The sequence below is a fragment of the Panthera onca genome, chromosome F1, assembly GCF_046562875.1.
Source record: "Panthera onca isolate mPanOnc1 chromosome F1, mPanOnc1 haplotype 2, whole genome shotgun sequence".
Classification (NCBI taxonomy): Eukaryota; Metazoa; Chordata; class Mammalia; order Carnivora; family Felidae; genus Panthera; species Panthera onca.
Window position 1 is genome coordinate 22011297 of NC_138355.1, and position 19572 is coordinate 22030868.

The 19572-nt window shown below is 40.2% G+C and overlaps 1 protein-coding gene across 1 annotated transcript in view; it reads right to left on the reverse strand.

Annotated features, from left to right (window-relative positions):
* LOC144614867 (uncharacterized) overlaps positions 1-19572 on the reverse strand; it is a 344843-nt gene that overhangs the window by 141372 nt on the left and 183899 nt on the right. The gene's annotated exons all lie outside the window — the stretch shown is intronic.

Consider the following 19572-nt stretch of genomic DNA (forward strand, 5'->3'; position numbering starts at 1 on the left):
GTCCTCAAGAGCAAATAATTACAGACTTACTGGGGGTGGGAACAAAAACCAGCAGGCAAATCAATTCAAAGTTTTTCTCTAAAGGGTCAGACAGGTGAATGTCTCCTGTTGAGTGGGACCCACAGAAGCATCCAGAGGAGACTGGGGAGCACTCAGCCCAGGCTAGTTTGTCTGGGGTCCCGGAGCTAGTCCTCCCCTCTTGTCAGTCCATCTGTGTGTTGAGGAACAGAGCTTTTTCACTTCTGCTTCTGTCCCCTGGGGGTTTCATGACCATGAATGATGCATGTTCTTTTGAAAATGTGATAAATAATATTGAGAAAATGGAAAATATCATAGAGGGGGAAGGAACAGACATGCAGGACAAAACTACAGAAGATGAGTTAGGCTTGAGATATGGAGGAAAAAATCAAGGTGAAGTAACAAATGAAGTGAAGAAAGTAGAATAGATAAGAAATAAAAGTGTGGGCAAGGACACCAAGGAAAGAAGCGGAAGAAGAGAAAGAGGAGGAAGCGGATGGAGAGGGGGAGAGGCAGGACTTCCAGGAAGAGGAAGAAGAGAAGAGGGAGGAAAGGGGATCAGGGAACACCAGGCTGAGCTCTAAACTTCACAGAGAACGGCATACTCCCTTTGATAAGCCGTATCACACACAGACTGAGCATAGTCTCATCATGGAAATGAAACTGACAATCTAGAAAGTGAAGGTAGGTAAAGAAGCCAAGATCGGAGACAGAATTTCTTCAACTAGAACCCTGATATGCCCTTTATTTGTCAAATACAGTTTGTTGGCTGGGATACACAGTTCTCCCCAGAGTCCAGAAGGAGACCCTGAAATAAGTTCCTAGAGCAGTCAGAAAACAAACTCCAGCTCCCAATAAAGAACAGAAAGCACAGAGGCAGAAAATTATGCACGTAGATAGATCCAGGTCAGGTTCTCTGGTTTCCCATGCCACTCACCCCACCATCTGAGCTTCTGTTGGGAAACTCAACCATAACCAGAAATTCTTTTTAAGGTCGGGAGAGAGTTGCACATTACCTTCGTCTGCAGATTTAACACTCAAAGAATGCCATAAGAAACTTAGGATAACTGGGATTGTTTCTTAAATATAGCTTTATTGTGCTCCACTCCCCTGCCAGCAGTAAAGTGGACTCCTTAAATAGGCCTTATAAAAGCAGATTATAAAAGCAAACATCCAAGAGAAGCAAACATTTAAGCACCCCACCTGCTGTACACGCCAGTCGCCAAGGACCTCTGAATGTGCATGCTGGAAACAAGCACAGATTTTTCTATTCACTTTGCCTCAATTATACAGGTATCATGCTCCCAGTCAATCTCCTTCACCTTTGGCAGTAATTATTCCCCATCTCAGCGTTTACCCTCTTCTTCTCTTTCCTCATGTATAATAGTTTTAGCCCTCCAGGGTGTAATCATTTCTTTGATCCAGAGAACAGAATCAAATTTGGTTTTATAAAGAATCTTTCCTGGCTATAGCGCAGAACCCTTGAAAAGGCAATGCTGATGCACGATGGTGAGTGGGAGAAAGGTTTGAACACCCACTTTTCTGTGTTTACTTAGGGATAAAGGCCTACCTGACCCATTTTTACCCAGTTGTTGGGGATCTGAGCACACCACTATAAGATACATGTGAACCCCTAAATGATTCTCAAACCAAGGAAATGGACTGTCCTTTCCCGGCAGTGTCTAAAAAGTAGACACTTCTTGTCTACTTCATTTACAAGGTCTTTGAAGTTCATGAGTTTGTGTAAAGAAATGGGGTGAGGTGGAAAGGAGGGTGTTTAAATCTCTCTGACATGGGAAGAAACACTGAGGATGAGAAAGTCCCGAGGGCAGTATATACTGAGAAGTAATCTTAACATTCCCACTTATTAAATGCCCGTATGGGCCAGGTACATTACATAAATTATCTCTATTCAACGTATGAGGCAAAAGCCAAACCCAGGTTTAAATCTTAGCTCCACCTATTATCAGTTGTTATGACCTTGACGAATTAGTTTGCCTCTCTGTACCTTGGGTGTCTCATCTGTCAATAGGAATAATAACACCTACCTCATAGAATAATTGAGAAGGATTAGTGCTGGGTAATGGAAAATGTTTACTACATGGTAACCACCATTATCATTTTCAATCCAACTCTGCATTTTATTACAAATAAGAAAATTGAGGCTCTAGAGTTTAAATAACTTGTTCAAGGACATACAGCCAAAGAAGAGCAGACCTGGGATTTGAGCCCAACTCTGCATGACTCTTTCCACTGTGTAATGACATCTCAGAGCACCCAAGATAGTATCCATGGCAACAGCAGAGTGACTTCGGTGATGCTTTTTCTAGTTATCAGCAATACACCAGTTCAACTTCTGGGTGTAAACATCTCCATCCTCTATTCCTGCCTGTTCAGTGCCTGGCTTAGCTTATTGCACTGACCTCCAGAAGGTTTATTTTGGTCCAGTAAGGAAAATACACCAGTAAAAAATGAATGATGGATAATTTTCTATCTTATAATAGAAAAACATTAGACATTAAACATTAGAGAAAGACCATAAAATGTATGCCCATTATCACTCTGCCTGACCATTTCCCTCTTCCAAATCTTCTTTTTATACATTCATTCAACTAATATTTATTGAGCACTTATCACATGTCAGGCACTATTCTAATGCTGGGAATGTAGCCATAAACAAGAAGACAAGGCCCTTGCCCTCCAAACTAACAGGAATCATCGTAAAGACATCCTAACTGAATTATCAAGATGGAAAGGAAGCTTAAAGATCATTTTGTCAACATCATACCATCTAAGAATGTCTTCAATAAAAAATACATAATTATAATAATTGAAGAAACACATAATTGAACTAATTACATGAGTTAAATGAGAAAGAAAGAAGGGTCAGAGATTTTAATAGCACCATGATGGACAGATTTAGTTAATTAGATAAAGCATCCTTTTTACACTAATTCTTCCCAAAATGGGCTTGCCAGTCAGAGCTTGCCACACTCATAATCCCTTCTAAGGAAAATTGTCTACCCACAGCCTTTTCCTAATGAAAATGGTCATAGGCTGTTTTATAAACAAGGGTTGGCCACGGATTGGACATCACAGAAACCTGACCCAACTGTGGTCAATCACTGGTCACCACCCATCTGATACTCTCAGGAAAAAAAAAAAAACCTACATAATAGAGGTAACACAATTTTCTAGGAAATCTAGTATCTTTCTCCAGAGTTAGAAGAGGGGAAAATAGAATATATTAGCAATAGGGCTTTAGAATATAAATTCATTAGTTCTTAAAACAACCAATGAGGTATCACTATTGCCTCCATTTTACAGATGAGAAGATTGAGGTTGGGTAACATGCACAATTAGTGAGGAATAGAATTAGGTGTTTTAACTAGGTATTTTAACTCCAGAATCTGTCTAGTCACTTTGGATATCCCAAGAGTTGATGGGCAATGAGGAAAGACACAAGGAGAAGCATAAACAGAAAGTACCGGACACTTGTTAACAGTGTTAGGGCAGAACTGTAGATTCTTACTCCCAGGGGAACACTAGAGAGGACTCTAGCGCTTAGCACTACCTAGGAATGTGGATTCCCATGAGCATACTGTCTTCTCTACTGTCACATGTGCCCTTTCAAGAAACGTCCACTACTAATATAACTTGAGCAAGTTTCCTGCAGCCCAAATACCCAACATTCTTTTTCAACTCTGAGTTCCCCATACATAGAATTCTATTAAAAATTTGTTTGTTTATTTATTTATTTTAATATATGAAACTTATTGTCACATTGCAGAATTTGTAAGTCACGTCTTTTGCAACAACACTAGATCTTTTGTTTTTAAATTTCTTTCTTGTTTTTTTTTTTTTTCTAGCCAATACAAACTGTGAATTGCTCTTGGTGAGGAAATCTAGGAAAAAGAGTACCTGGAGGTTCACTGGCCACCTGGACCTCTATCTCCTCTGTCTTTGGTACGTGGAGATGTGGCTGCTGACTAAATCTGGTAAGGACACTGGGCATCATTCCATAGGAAACCTCAGCTAGTCAAACTTGCCACGCCTCACATGTTTGTCACTCTTGGACAAAGACAAAGATGTAAGTCTTCCAGGTATCTCTCTGTTCTTCATCTCACATTCCATGTTGCTTTGTCTATTCCAGGCTCTTCCCTATACTTTGAGACTGCCCTCTGAAGTTCTCATTCCTTATAAGTGAACTGCAGCTAAGTTCAGTAAAACCTTAGTTTGTGAGCATAATTCGTTCTGGAAACATGCTGCAATCCAAAGCACTTGTATATCAAAGTGAATTGCCCCATAAGAAGCAATGGAAACTCAGATGATTCGTTCCACAATGCAAAAATATTCATATAAAAATGATTACAATAGTTTAATATAATACAAAATAAAGAAAATACAAAATATAATGAAAAATAAATTAACCTGCACTGACCTTTAAAAACCTTTGTGGCTGGTGTGAGGGAGGCATATTGTATACGATGACTTTCACTATCACTAATGGAATCACTGCTATCTATTGGCTCAATGGAATCTTTTTTTGCATGGGGGCTACTGTATACACTCACATGGATGTTGACAACAGTACGGTATTAATAAACTCTTGTCATACAAAACAGATGAACATAAGGGAAGGGAAACAAAAATAATATAAAAACAGGGAGGGGAACAAAACAGAAGAGACTCATAAATATGGAGAAAAAACTGAGGGTTGCTGGAGGGGTTGTGGGAGGAGGGGATGAGCTAAATGGGTAAGGGGCATTAAAGAATCTACTCCTGAAATCATTGTTGCACTATATGCTAATTTGGATGTAACTTCTAAAAAATAAAAAATAAAATAAAAAAATAAACTTTTGTCACATACTGTATTTAATATGACTGGCAATAAGGCAGCAGAAGAAAGGTCTGCAGGAAGCCTTACCTAGAATGAAGCAAAGCATTCCTAAGCTTACTCTTGTACAGAAAAGCATAGGACTGTCCATAGGTGTTTTGAAGTGACAAAAAATACACTAGTAACCAGTTGTCGGCAACTTCCAACGTTCTGAAAAATCACCAAACACTGAGGCCTGAGACCAAGCATCCAAGCATGTGAGATGATCACCCACAATCCCACAGTGAGAGAGAGAGAAGAACGATTGGCTCAGTGGTGATCATGTGATTTTCTGTATCATGTACTACTCATATTGTAAGATATCACTTGTTTATCAAGTTAAAATTTATTATAAATGTTTGCTCATCTTGTAGAACACTCACAGAACAAGTTACTCACAAACCAAGGTTTTCATGCATGTCCCTTACTTCATATATAAAATAGGTCAATTAAATGGTAACCTCTTCATCCTCTAAGCCCCTTTTTTGCTAATCTTTATACACACAGTCTACATATATATACAACCTCCTCCAACTCCCTTCAAAAATTCTTTTCAGGGGCACCTGGGTGGCTCAGTCAGTTAAGTGTTGACTTCAGCTCAGGTCATGATCTTACAGTTCATGGGTTCGAGCCCTACATTGGGCTCTGAGCTGACAGCTCCGATTCTTTGTCTTCCTCTCTCTCTCTCTCTCTCTCTCTCTCTCTCACTTGTACTCTCTCTCATGAAAATAAACAAACATTAAAAAATTTTTTAAAATATATTTTCAGATTCTTTATTAGCTCAGAGTGGTCCATAGGTAATACCCACTATTTGTCTTTTTGCAAAAAGTATAGCTGCTTAAAGGAAAATCTGAAGTTAGAATTTCATTTGTGCTAAAATAGGGGAGGATTCTGGGGTGGCAAGGTACCCTGAAGACAACCACCTCTTTTACCATAATTGACTTTGATATTAGACCTGGATACAAATTAGTCTAACAGAAGATGAGAAACATTTATGGCTTGCAAGACTAGAACAAACTTTATGTATCATCCCTGATTAGAATAGGAGTATGTCTTTATTCTGTATGTCAATAGGATGGTGATATGGGATCTCCTCAGGCAATACAATGATGTTATTAGCAAGGAGAATGAAAACATGTAAATAACAACTCCATGTTATTTTTTATATTTAACTTAAAAGAAAAAAAACAGTGGAAGTTTTCTCCTTCAAATTTTCCTTGTTTTTTTCTTTCACAGTAAAGATGACAACCTTGCAAAGTTTGAAGCTTATAGCTTTAGACATTTCTGAGTTACACAATCACAGGAAAGAGATTGAAGTATTTTATTTGAGAGGGGGACTTGGAGGGGGGGGGAAAAGGCTGTGTGGTCTTAGAGGCAGAGAAGCTTGTGAAATTGTATCAAACTTTTGAAAAAGAAAAAAAACTCACTTCAGGATGAGCCATGAAGCATGGCCATTTCCAGGTTAACTGTTTTTGTGTTGAGAAAGATGAATATCCTGAAATGTCAGAGGAGAAATGGCACATGTCTCATAATTACATAGAGTTTCTGTATTATTCAGGGTCCACATCTACAGTTAGCTCCAGCTGACTCTAGCAATAGTCAGTCACACAAAAACACTGATTTCTAGAGAATAAATGTTTACAATATCTCCTGTATGATCCTCAAGTTAACTCTTGGATATGGATCCAGACCCCACCAAGATTAGATGACACATAAGTGTTAAATGGCAAAGCCAAGAGTGAAATCCAGATTTTCTGAAGTCGTAAATTCATTTCAATAGGCCATAAAAGAATGGGTGTGCTAATCGATTAGGCTAAGTCACTGCACCACCGAAGCAAGATGCTACTCCGCATCTATCTCCCATCACCATCGGGTTGTAAAACTCAAAGCACATTTTTGGCCCACTAGAGAGGGACAAGAAAACCAAGACTCCTCTCGATGATAGCATAACTACCGTTAGTTTGTTCTACTCTGGACCAGAGAGAAAAGATCAATAGCTCTCAAATGGAACACTGAATCCAATGACATTAGTTTCTCCATGACACTTCTTAATTTTTTAAGTAAACTTGTAAATGCTAGAAAAAAATGTTGCATTCTATCACTAATCAAACATTATGAAGTTCCAGCTATGTCTTGTCCTAAGTTCTGGGAATATAAAGAAGAATAAAAGGTGTCTGATCTAAGATGACTTCCTAGTATTGTGGAAGAACGAAAGAGTTATTACACAATACAAGTGTAATAAAACAGAATGGAGAAAGTACACAAGGAAGACTCTGCCACTGGGAGTCAGAGAAGTCTTTATAGAGGTGATATTTAAGTTTACGCTTGAAAGATGACTAAGAGAAAAGAGGTGAATTGCATTCTAGGAATTAGCTCTTTTATGCTATTTTGAATTGTGTTCAGAGCCAAGTGTGAGAAGTGGGGAGGGGCGACTTCCGAGATTATGCAGCATGTTATATGTTTCCAATGGTTGTCCTCTGGGTCATAATACTGGTTGGCTCTAGATTTATTAGTTATATAAGTTTCGACCATGGCTTCAGGTTTTAAAGACCCAGACTTTGCCTTCATCTACAGAGGGACAGTGGAGTTTACTTTGTTCCAGGTTTACTGAGACAAAACTGACACACAACATTGTGCAAGTTGAAGGTGTATGATGCCTTGATTTGGCATACTAGATATACTGCAAAATGTTTACCACTATACTGCTAGCTAACACCTCTAACATGTCACATAATTACCGTTTCTTTTTCATAGTAAGAACATTTAAGATCTACTTTCTTAGCAACTGTCAAATGTATGACACAGTATTATTAACCATAATCACCATGTTATACATTAGATTCCCAAGATGGTAGATTTTATCAGTGGACATTTTTATTTCATGAAAGACACAGTATCTTCTTGGATTAAGGAATTGAAAAAAAGTCTCAAAAAAAGGCCTATATCTGAATAGTCCCAAAGAATCAAGTTTGAGCAGAAAAGAAACTTAAGTTGTTGTTGTTTTTAATTTTTAATTTTGTTTTATTTTTTGAGAGAAAGAGAGCAGGAGTGGGACAAAGGGAAAGGGAGGGAGAGAATCCCAAGCAGGCCCCATGCCCAGCGTGGAGCCCGATGCGGGGCTTGATCTTACTGTTGTGAGATCATGACCTGAGCCAAAATTAAGAGTCAGATGCTTAACTGACTGAGCCACCCAGGGACCCCTAATTTGCTTTAAAAATATGCATTATTTTATTATCATATCAAGAGCTCTCAGAGAAAGGAAGAAAAGCTTTCCTTAGGAGATCTTAGAGGAATACCTAAACCAAACCAAATAAGAAAAGAAAATCTTGGGGCCAATGGACAGATTAAAAGGGAAAAACAGATGTTCCAGGGTCAAGTGGCTCCAAAAGGGAGGATTCAGAAAGGCGAAGAGATGTTTTACTTGTTCTATGCGCAAAAGGGCCGTTCTAGTCCAAAGAAATTCCACAGAACAAGAGAGCAAGGGCCTAGTCTGACCAGTAGTGTTTCCCTAAAGGGAGCCTAGATATACAAAATGCTCAATGCCAATGCTCAGATGAAGATGGTCTCTGCTTGTAAGAGCAATTAGGGAAAAACTCTTGAGCGTGGGGACAGTTATATAAAGGGTTTCAGAATAAAAATAGACAACTTTAATAAAGACCAACATAAATACTCACAGCATTAACTGGGGGTGAGTTTCAAGGTCACTCAGTTATTATAGTTGGGGATGCAGTATTGTGATGGTTAATGTGTAACAACCCACTCTCCAGAAAGAAAAAAAAAAAAGTAATAGCCTTATTTGTAGTGTTTGCCGATTTCTGAATACTCCCTCCATGGCTGATTTGAAGCCAATATCACTGAACATGGACTTGGGAAAAGATGTGCACAATGAAGCTTCTTGTGAGCCTACGTGAGCCAGCTCCAGCACACCACTGAGGGCAGGCATTTATTGGAGTAGGCTCAAAATTGTGTTAAATCTGGCCTCTAAGGAAATGAGAGGAACAAATAAAACATATTAACAGGGACCTGGAAAAGAAAACAAAAGACGGATTCCTGGACTGCTTTAGATGTTGGTCAGCTGAGATAATATTTCCTAGATGAGGTTAACCAACTCAGGGTTAAGAAGTTGGATGGGGATTTGCTTGAAAATAGATGATCTTATTGACTAGAACACACGGACTTTTCATGTTTCACTGTAAGGGCTCCCAGAAGAAAAAATATACATATAAGCATAAATTTTTTAAAAGCCAGTGTCTAGGGCTGGACTGATATTCAGCAACAATGCACTGGTTCATAACAACACACCCTTAATGCATCAATTGGTTAGGATCTCTTTTCATTGGTTGGTGCCTGTGCTATACTGAAGGTTAAATATTGAGTATCACTCCTGTCTAGGCCAGAAATCAAAAAGGAGAAAAGAGAGCACTCAGTCCAGTAAACATCGCCAGCCTTCCATGGGGTAGAGAAGGAAAGGAACTAACTAAAGAAGAAGGTTAAACTGTCAAAGCCTTAGCTAGGACTTTCTAAGGCACAGGGGAACTAGCAAGGAAAAGGAAGCACCAGAGGCATATCCCATTATTGCAGAAAAAAATTATGAGAGAAAGAAACGTTACTTAAGGCCTGTAACATCCAAATGCACAGGAAAAATAAGAATCACATAGCAGATGTGCTTAGGGGCACAGACTTCAGAAATGACAATCACAACTTTAAGTTTAGGAACTTTCCAAGGGTAATGATCTAGCTAAAAGGGATGTCAGGGCAAGGGTAAAAGCTTTCTCAAAAGATAGTTTATGATTAAACAATGCCCCAGAGAAAGGCAACGGTGGGGCCACTGAGGCACAGGACTGGTAAATATCTGCACATGAAGCCCCAGTGAGACTGTATCTCTAAACAGCCCACATCAACTTTGTCCATGGTGCCAGGTACACAGGCTCCAATGGGAAAAGGCAAAATAAGGGGTTCCGTATATGCAGGGTGGGTCAAAGGGGGTCTCAAATACTGATGGTTGGGACTACCATCACCGCATTAGCGTTTATTTGGAGAATGAACCCTCTCTTTCTGAGAAAGGGGATTGCGTGTATATTTGAGTTTCCCCTCAGCTCTGACAAACCCATGGCCATGAGGGGTTCCTTCAAGGGAACTCTTTTCTGGGTTGGATTCAAACTCATAGGTCAGGGTGTCAACTGAGCGGCATTCTGGAAAAGTTGCAACCACATTTCCTTCCTTTTGCTCTAGATTCTTTCAGATATGTTTAATCTCAATTATAGTCTTCGGTGAAGGCTAGCATCCTCTATGTAATAAATAACTACTGGCTGGCTGTACATATCTGAGAACTTGGCATTCTTGGTAGGGACACAATCCCAGCTCAATTCTAAGTTGGCAATTTCATTCTAAGTTGGTCATCTGGTGAATCAGATGTACTAGGTCAGCCTTTTTCAACAGGGGTTCACTAAAAAATGAAGACCTAATGAAGATCTACTGCCCTAAAGCATGCAGTGGCAAACTTCATTACAGAGCCAGACAGAACATATTTTAGACTTTGTTGGTATATTGTATATATTTTTAATTTTATGCATATTGCAATGTTTTGACACATTAAAAAAACTTTTCTGGATGTATTTTCTGGATGCCAATCCCGGAACTAGCCAATTCTTAGAGAAAACGAAGGGCCCAACTGGAAACATTCTTCTGATATGTAAACTATGCACTCTAGAGCCACATACTTCCTCTATCGGGCCAGTGCTCCCCAAAAGGCAATATGCTTCCACTTTAATCATCCCAGGTCCAGGAAGCAAACAATTAGAGACTAACCCAATGGCCCAAAGCCCACTGAAATTATTCAAACTAACCAATCCTAAACCGTTCATTCTGCTTTGCCTTTCCAGCAGAAACCTAATAAGGCAGTGACCTAAGCACTTCACCCACTCCTGTCTTCTGCCTCTTGAGCACTCTGGTGTCTTTCTCATGTGGCTCCTCTGGTGGCAGCACCTGATCACCTCGTAAAAGAACACAGAACAGTGGGCCATACGTTCTCTGTTCCAACTACTCAACTCTCCTGCTGTAGCATGAGTGCTGCCACAGATGATACATAAATTCAAGAACAGGCAGTGGGCTGAATGTGGTCCCAGTACTACTTTGACAAATCTTGCCTAAAGCATCCACAAGGTATGTAATAATTTGGCTGCTCTTCAGTGCATCTAGAATAATATTAGTCATATCAATCTTGAGAAAACAGTTCCTAAAATCATTTTTCTGTGTTCTATGCTTTAGGCAAGGAACCATACTGGGAAAGGCTGAACTTGATAATGTAGATACCTTGATTCAAACAATCCCATACAAACTCTAAATTGTCTCTCTTAGGAGCACCTGGGTGGCCCAGTTGGTGAAGCATCCAACTCTTGATTTTGGCTCAGGTCATGATCTCATGGTCATGATATCCAGCCCCACATCAGGCTCCACACTAGGTGTGGAGCCTGCTTGGGATTCTCTCTCTCCCTCCCCACATCCCCACACACCTTCCCTGCTCACCCACACATTCTTTCTCTCTTAAAAAAAAAGTAAAATAAAATAAAATAAAATAAAATAAAATAAAATAAAATAAAATAATCTTGGATTGTTTGAGTCCCCCTTCCACAATTCCTGCAGCTCCTTCACACAAACCTACTCCCTGTTTTTGCCTTATGCTAGATATAGAACTTAGCACCTTTCTAAATCCCATCAAAAATCCAATCATCCTAAAATAGGGGCTGGCATCAACAAATGATGAAAGAGAAGTTTTACATACAATCTCTCACTGCAGACCTCTTAAATGTTCCCTCTGGAACATGTCTGTACCTCAAATTCCCCTCTCAGCCATGTCAATCCTGAGGGTCTCTCTGCATATGACTGTACAACTGCCCTTTTGCTTGTCACTACTCCTGGATCTTTCCTTGCCCCAGAAACTTCAACTTTCTTTCCCCTTCATTATGCAAAGCAATTCTTCTTGGCTCCAGGGCTGTACCCTCAACTTCACATAACCAAGCCTATTCTGCACTTCAGAAAAATGAAGACCTTGCTGTTGACAATATTAAACCCTGCTTGGAAGCAGGCTGAGTTATATGTGGAAAATAAACCTTCTTGTTGCACAGACATAGTGTGTCAAGTGTTCCAAAATTGTGAGTGTGGGGAGAAAGGCATGCATATTTTTACCATTAATGTTATCCACAAGCCATGTTGTTTGACCTTGGGACTCAAGCCATATATGCCACCCGTAGTCTAGGATATCCTGACTCCTGAACAAATCTCCTATGCTAGCGAAGACCTGAATGTTCAAAGTGTATGACTAGGATGCTGATGTTGCTAGAGGAAGAGGTGAGCAAGGGATACTGATGTGATCTAGAAGGCAGAAGATAGATCCTGGATGGGTAACCAAAGATACAATGATGTTAAGGAGCGTGGGCAGAGGCACCTGGCTAGCTCAGTTGGTACAGCAAATGGCTCTTGACCTCAGGGTTTTGAGTTCAAACCCCATGTTGGGTGTAGAGATTACTTAAAAATGAAACCTTAAAAAAAAGGAGCATGTGCAAACTATGTGAGAGGGAGCAAGCAATCATGTAGGATTCATGCAGGTGCATGATGATACACCATATTTAACCTAAAAGAATAAATTAGAATGGGAGAGAAGTCTGGTTTTATATACCTTTCTGAGATAGTTCCAAAGTTAATAAGCCTCTGAGCAGAAGGAACTCAAAATTGGATGAATGACAAACACATGATTTCTCTGTGTGTCACTTATTTATGTCATTAACGCCTCTTGTTAACACCCACCCTGCTTCTCCACGTCAATGGCTTCATATCTTGCAGCTCTGTATTAACATCCCCTTTTCATTAGAGTTGCTTCTCTGGTAGAGTAGGTTAGGGTTATGATCCTATGGTCTAGCAATAAAGTTCACACCTGCATGCTGTGGAGATAACTTTAGACACAGGAATGCCAAATAACTCTCAACGTGCATAACTAACACTAATTGATTGGTGGTGCCTACTTAGACGTTGTATTGAGAAGAATTCTGAGGTCACGTTGAGGGTAAACAGGCAAAAGTTTTGTCTCCTTTGTTACTCTCAGTGCTGCTGGGCTGCCCCAGTGAACACGGATTTTCAAGGAAGAGTTTGGTAGAATGAAAAATATAAAAAAGCCTGCCTTGTAGAAAGACAAGTCTAGGTTCAAATGCTGACTCTTCTGCTAAGTATCTGCTTTAGGCAAAGAACTTAAAAGACTCTCCGAGTCCAGATACCCTTATTTGTGAAACCAGGATAATAGCACCCACCCACAAAATTTCTAGAAAATAATTTATCACATAATAAAACCCAGCACAGTTCCTGGCACATGGTTAATATTTCAAAGTACATTAGTTCTCCTTCCCGACCACAAAGATATCATGCTCTCTCGTGTAAAAATCTCAAATCTATTAGCTGGTATAAAAATCAACCAGTGGAAGCACGACTGCCAGACTGTAGGTCTTTTCAATCTAAGACAGAATGTTACAGAGACCAACATTGACTGTCAACAAGTTTGTCTCTCTTTGAGGGACACAAAATTGCAAAGCAAGGACTTGAAGTGAATAAAAATGTAATTTAATTCACAATCAAATAAAACTCCACAGCTTAGGAATCAGAGAATATTCTTGGAATGGACTCTTTTCAGTACCATAAATTTAACCAACTGAATTCTTTAAGTATCTGCCTTGTCAACCTTTTGAAATGAAGGTTGATTAGGTTCAATGGGAAATCTGCATTTCATCATGAAAATGGAACACAACGTCCTTGGCTTAGCCTCCCAAAGAGTGGCAATTTGGGGCACTATGTGCAAAGCATGAAGTAAAAACACAGGTAGCAAATTTATTTCAAGCATGACAAAGGGGAGGCATGCATATGCATAGCCCAAGCACCATGAAAAGGCATGGCCTCTACTCTCACTATACAGACCTCTTTTAAAGGAAAACTCCCCCAAGGGGCTTCTCCAGCCTTTTATTTTACAAATAGTAGTTTATGAGAATGGAGACATTACAAGGAGACACTTTAGATGAAGTGAGTTGATGTACTTAAATAGTAGGGCAAAGAAGAACTCAATTATCAAGGGGAAGATGTAGCAAAAGTGAGTCTTGTCAAAAGAAACCAAACTCCACTGGGTGTTTCTCAAATCTTCACTTCTTTTGAGAAGGTTCAGTACACAACCAAAGAGAATTTGACTATCTAATAACCTGAACATATAAAAAAAAAAAAGCGTAGAGAAAGAAAAAGTGTACATATTATGCATGTCGTTTCTAAAACAACAGTGAATCGTGCACTAGACTTAGCAGGTTAATTAGGGAGTCTGTTAGCAATGAAGTGAAAGCTGGCACATTCCCAATTCTGGCTGATACTAGCCAAGACATAGACATAACGGATGTTTCTCCGATATAACCAAGACGCGTCACCTAAGCCAGAGAAAACGCATTGTCTATAACAGGCTTAAAGGTGGATGGGAGGTCAAAATGTTGCCAATGTTTTCAGATCAAGTAATAGGCCCCGGAAAAGCTGAGTAAGCTGGTTGGATGGAACAGTTAAAATTGAAGGGACAGTTCAACGGGCTGACACTGGTTAAGAAAATCATTTAGTCAAGTTCATGACATATTCTTCCTCAATCCTGCACCTTTATTTTTTTTTGTATTTAATAAATTTGATGTGTTACACTTTGTAAATTTAAGGTGTACGGTGTGTTACTTTGATACATTCACATATTATAATTACCACTAAAGCAATATTTATCACATCATTATGCTACAATACTATTGTCTATATTTATTATAACGTATATTAGATCTCTATGGCTTATTTAATACTTGTTACAGGTTTATACCCTTAAACACCATCAATCTTACCACCTCCCATCCTGCATCCCCTGGTAACCACAATTTTAATGTGTTTTTTTAAATATAGGTTTGACTTTTTTATATTCCACATGTGACACACAAAGTATTCGTCTTTCTCTGCCTAAGCTCATTTAGCAAAATGTGCTCAAGGCCCATCCACGTAGTCACAAATGGCAGGCTATCCTCCTTTCTCATTACTGAATAATATTCCACTATGTATATATATCACATCTCTTTCATCCATTCATCATTGATGGGCATCTGCGGTGCTTCCATATCTTGGCTAGTGCTGTGATAAACGGGTGTGGCTATATCTTAGTGAAATTCTGTTTTTATTTCCTTTGGGTGCACCCTTAGAAGTGGAATTGCTGGATCCTACGGTAGATCTATTTTAATTTTTTGAGAACTCTCCATATTGTTTTCTATAGTGGTTGGACTAATTGACATTCCTATCAACCGTATATAAGGGTTTTCTTTCCACTGCATCTTTGCTAGTACTTGTTGTATCTTGTCTTCTTGATGATAGCCATTCTAACAGGTATGAGGAGACCTCTCATTGTTCTTTTTATTTGCATTTCCCTAATGGTTAGTAATGTTGAGTATCTTTTCATATGCCTGTTCTCCACTCAATCTTGTATCTTTAGATCAACTTGACCTTCCCATGCAGTAGGTGGCTGTGGCTGATGGCCAGTTAAGATGAGAGGTTCCTGCAATTGTTCTGGCAATGAGCACCCATGCATGCCTGCTGAGCTTCTGGAGCACTAAGAAAAGTCCAGCAAACAAGAAACCAAATTCAGTGTAATATGTATTAATAAGCATCTAGTATGCAACCAGCACTATGCTTGGTATTACAGACATTCTTGGTATTGTGGATATACTGATGAATGCAATATGACCCTGCCTCCAAAATGCTCACTTGAGTGGGGGAAAACAGATCGTAAACAGTTACACGGCAAAATAGTAAAGTTGGATATAAACTGAAATGTGAAAAGATAGCTACTTCTGAATCGAGAAGGTGAAGTGGAGAAAAAAAAAATATAGGACTGGTGATCTTTAGACAATTATTGTTTGTCCTGTGGGGTAAAAAGGAGAGTGCACTGCAAGCAATAGGAGATAAAAGCCAGTACATGGAGGGGCGACTCTGCATGGTGTGACCAAGGAATAACACTAAAAGGTTTGAAGTGGCTAGAGTGGAGAAGTTGTGTCCCAACTCTGTCCTAACTCACGTCCTTTGAAACATGGAGCAGACATCTTGGTCCCTTCCACAGTGCTATGTAGTCCCCACCCTGAACACCCACCCAGCTGAGACTACAGTCCTCGGGAGAAAAAGTCACTGTTGACAGCATCCCATATCCTTCACTCCCTCCTCTGATAAGATTTAATTGGGTTTATTTTTTTCTTGAGAAGAGATTTTCTTTCAGCAAATAAGCATTGAGCATACTTTATGCTAGTATTAGAAAAGGCACTGAGACAGAAGTATTGTCATTACATAGAATTAGCATAGGTTAAAAGTGAAACTCTGGAAACAGACTGTCTGGGTTCAAAGGTTGGTTTCAATACTCACTAGCTGTGTCATTTTAGATAAGGAGCTTCTTTAAGTGGAGATATTACTGTATTCCACTGTAGCATGGCTATAGGATTAAATGAAACAAAGCATGTATAAATTAACTTAGAACACTGCCTTAGAGTAAATGTTGGCTGTATTCCTGCTCTCTGGGTGCTAGAATGAGTACTGCGCAAAGTAAGTCTCAACATAACTGCTGAATATAAGCTGTCTCTCTTATCTGCTTACCCACTGCCTCCTCACTGCTCCACTGACATTTCCCTCTTGCAACAGAAGTCACACCCTTTCTACATGGCTCCAGAAGGTTTTCTTGAGACTTCCGAAGAGTTCATTTTGTTGTGTTACTTTTCCTAGGAAATCATATTCACTCCTTACTAAGCATCATGGCCCCCCAAATCTAACCCAGTCCTTCTCAACTCCATCCCACACTCATATTCCCACGGACAGAAAACAAATGTTATTTGCAGCACCTGAAAAACTCATTTATTTCAACATGAAGTCAACTTGCTCCTGATGAATGGTGGCAAGAGAGGTAAGGGCCATGGGACTGTTCAGGGGTTGGTAGCTCCTGGAGTATTACAACCCAAAGTCTGACATCAGTGGGATCCATGTGATTTTCACATTCAGCAGATTCAGCAAAAGAGAAGGACTAGGAAATCATGTTTATGCTGGGCATAAAGCCGGGAAGACTGGCTGGCCTCGGGGCCATATGGGCTCGGGGATAGAGGGAGTCAGCAAGATGCAGAAGGCCCAGGCTGCTCATGGCGGAATTTGAGTGCAAGGAAACCTAGAAATTTTGGGATTAGCATTAAAGGAGGTGTTTCTTTCTCTAATTACTGAGCCTGAGTGATTCCGAAGAAGCCCAATGCATGGGGAAAGGAAAAAGGAGGAGGGAGAGGTAGATCAAAATGACTCATTGGCAACAAATAATAGGGAAAAATCAGTACAGGCAGCATACTGGTTTAAAATCTGTGCCAGCATCTACAGCAGGATGCCACCTGCAAGCCGGTCACTGTGACATTCTGAGAACAAAACCAAAAGGAGGTGTTCATGGTAACCAGCAGCTGCGGGGCTCTGGGAGATGGCAACTGGGGCAGAACGCAACCAGTTTCGCCAAAGAGCTCTCATGCAAGGTGATGCATCTGAGCGTGGCCAGTGCCCCACGGACAATAGATGATTCAGCTACAGCCTCCTGATTAGCCTGCCAGAAGTATAAGATCAGAGAGACGGACAGGGATGTACCAATGAAGCAATGCCTTAAAAAGAAAAACCCCAAACAGTCCGTTTTAGACAAGGAATTTGCTTTCCTGCCACAGTGTAGCCTCATTACCCCCAGCTCCTCCCCCTAGGAAGCAGCCAAAGGCCATCTTTCTGAAGGATGGGGGCCCCCTATCATTCCCCCTCCTGCCACTATGGGAGGTGAGGGAGAATTCTGGTCTCAAATACTCTCCCCAGCAAAAATCATCCCTGGAAGTCTCTCTTCTCTGACATAACTTCCCAGCCATAAGTCCTCAAAATCTTTGAAAATACAGGTATCTCCAAGAACAAGTGGCATTTTAAGCAAGTGGCCACTTAGACTTCAATAAGAAGGATTTATAAGCAGGTTTTAACAGAGCAGTATAGTTCCTGCTCAATACATGTTTGCTAAGGGAGTCTGCACGAATTGTGTGTTGAAATTCACAAGAAAGAAGGAGTAACACCCAGAGGAGCTGAAATGTAAGACTAGTTTAAAGAAAACAGCCCGACAACAAAAAATAAATTACATAGCATATCAAAGTAGCAAGTCAAATTTCTAGTCACACATAATACACCTGCTTTTCAAAGGGGGAGGAGGCTGGGAAGGAGGAGGTGAGAGGAGCAGCAGCGAAAGGTGACGTTCTGAGCTGGCTGTGACTGTGATTGATGGTCCCGTGCTGTATTCGCACTCATGTAGAAAATTAGAGTGAGATCACTCCAGATACTGGCCCGTCTGAGTTCCTTCTTGCGTCCATCCCCTCCACCCGGTGACTCTCTCTTCCTGCCCGTGGGCTTCATTCTTCAAACTTCCAAGCAGAAGAAAGCAAAATACTTCTTTCTTTCCGGTTCTTTCTTTTTCTCTCTCTTCCACTGTGGGGAATAAAATCGTCATTTTGAGGATTTCTTCCCTTGTGACTTGAGGGAAAATTCGTTTCTCTTGGTGCTTCAGGTTATTTTTCCAGAGGGTTCAAAAGCGACAGAGACAATTACTTCTGAGAGCATCTTCATCAAATCTGCCGTGGTGCCATCTCTGCTAAACTGGCCTGTCTCTCCACCCTCCACAGGGCACCCCCGCTTCCTCCTACACATAGCCTGCTTTATACCAGGCAAGATTTATTGTGTAACTCTGCCTCTCCATTTAATTAGTTTGCTACCAATTTAGGCAGATCTCACAAGATTTCTGTTCCCATTCCAAGGGGTGGAGCAGTTGAGCATCTGTATCCTTCACAGGGTTCACACGTGCCCAAATCTGCCCTCAATCCAATCAGGGACAGTCATCTCCAAGACACTTTCAAAAGATGCCTCCAGGGGCGCCTGGTGGCTCAGCTGGTAAAGTCTCAGACCCTTGATCTCAGCTCAGGACTTGATCTTACAGGTTTGGTTCCTGAGTTTGCGCCCCAAGTCGAGCTCTGTGCTGACAGTGTAGAGTCTACTTGGAATTCTCTCTCTCCCTGTCTCTCTGCTCCTACCTCTCTTGTGTTCTCTTGCTCACTCTCTCTCTCAAAATAAATAAACATTAAAAAAAGATGACTTCAGGAAGAATTAAGGTAGAATGTTGTAGTACCATTCAGTTTTAAAAGGATGGCATCCTATGAATGACATTCACTACACTCCCATTTATTTTTACAATCTCTGCTAATATATCACATTATAATAATCCAAAGTTTACTGCAAAATTTGGGAAGTATGCATATTTAAAGTTCTCATTGTTTTGTTTCAACATGGAAGCCTGAAATATCTACCCAACCCAGGTTAAAGGGGAATTATATTTATCAAATTTGTCACGGAACATTCGTGCCAACAAACAGATAAATGAAAAATGCATATCCAGTAAGCTATATATATGTCTGATATGAGGCAACCAAACCATATTTTCACTCTGTTCGTTTTTCTTTTTAAAGAAAACTTGTCATGAATCCTATAGCAAAGCAGATAAATTGAGATGGCAAGCTTCTGACCTCACTGCCTAAGAACAAGCGATGTGTTTGTAGCAC